This window comes from Halichoerus grypus, chromosome 4 (assembly GCF_964656455.1).
Source record: "Halichoerus grypus chromosome 4, mHalGry1.hap1.1, whole genome shotgun sequence".
In the NCBI taxonomy this organism is placed as follows: Eukaryota; Metazoa; Chordata; class Mammalia; order Carnivora; family Phocidae; genus Halichoerus; species Halichoerus grypus.
In genome coordinates, this window is record NC_135715.1 from 44,302,702 (window position 1) to 44,304,412 (window position 1,711).

The window sequence follows — 1,711 nt, forward strand, 5'->3', positions numbered from 1 at the left end:
GCAGAAGACATGAACAGACACTTCTCCAAAGAAGACATACAAATGGCTAACAGACACATGAAAAAATGTTCAACATCATTAGCCATCAGGGAAATACAAATCAAAACCACAATGGGATACCACTTTACACCAGTTAGAATGGCAAAAATTAACAAGACAGGAAATAACAAGTGTTGGCAAGGATGTGGAGAAAAGGGAACCCTCTTACACTGTTGGTGGGAATGCAAGCTGATACGGCCACTCTGGAAAACGGTATGTAGGTTCTTCAAAACATTAAAAACAGAGCTACCCTACAACCTAGCAACTGCACTACTAGGTATTTACCCCAAAGATACAGATGTAGTGAAAAGAAGGGGCACATGCACCCCAATGTTCATAGCAGCAATGTCCACAATAGCCAAACTGTGGAAGGAGCCAGGATGCCCTTCAACAGATGAATGGATAAAGATGTGGTTCATATATACAATGGAATATTACTCCACCATCAGAAAGGATGAGTACCCACCGTTTGCATCAACATGGATGGAACTGGAGGGTGTCATGCTAAGTGAAATAAGTCAAGCAGAGAAAGACAATTATCATATGGTTTCACTCGTATGTGGAACATAAGGAATAGCAACGGAGGACCACAGGGGAAGGGAGGGAAAACTGAATGGGAAGAAATCAGAGAGAGAGACAAACCATGAGAGACTCTGAGGGTTACAGAAGGGAAGTGGGCTGGGGAGATGGGATAACCAGGTGATGAGTACTAAGGAGGGCACGTGTGGTGATGAGCACTGGGTATTGTACACAACTGATGAATTGTTGAACACTACATCAAAAACTAATGATGTATTATATGTTGGCTAATTGAACATAATAAAAAAATTAAAAATAGAAATAAAATTAAAAATTAAAAATATAAATAAATAAACAGAAAATAAATAAATAAATAAAGCAGAGATCCATTTAAAGGACTGGTCAGCCCAGTCTCTAAGTGTTTGCTGCTATTCCACTGCAGAATCTAGAGTCCTTCCTTGTACAGTTCTGTATAGCCACAAAGCTTCCATGAGTTTACAGGTATTTTAACTTCTAGCATGTGACCTAATGAAATAACCACTCAACTGTTATCCACAGAAATACAAAAGCCAACATCATCAACCCCAGGTTTCAAAAGCGCCACATTATCCTCTGTGATTCATGTGAAATTCATTTTCTAAATATGGAACTGATAATGGAATTAAATGGATTATTTCAAAAACTGCAAGAGTAAGGCAGGGGGAAACTTCCAAGAAAGCAGGGAACAGTTTAGTAAAGATCAGATCTTGGGAAACTGGGAACACAAGTAAATGAGTTTAAACTTTAATCTGCTGGGTATTTTGAGCAAGAAATCAATGTAATAAGGTATGTGTTTTAGGCGCATAGATTATGCAAAAAAATTCAGAAAGAAAAGTCAGGAGGTTAATGTGCTATTTGGGGAGAAGTTGATGAAGAGTGAGTCCTATCATTGACATTGGGGATAAAGAGGAAAGAATGAATTCAAGAGATAGTTAAGAGGTAGATCTGAGAGGTGGGAGTGAAAGGACAGGTGAAAGAATCTCAAATTCCTGGAAATTTGGCATCCATTTATACTCTAAGCTTGGACAACTTACTGAAGACTGATGCCATTCACAGAAAGAATAATTGCATGATGAAGATAAGGGACATGTATTGAACACCTACCATGTGCCAG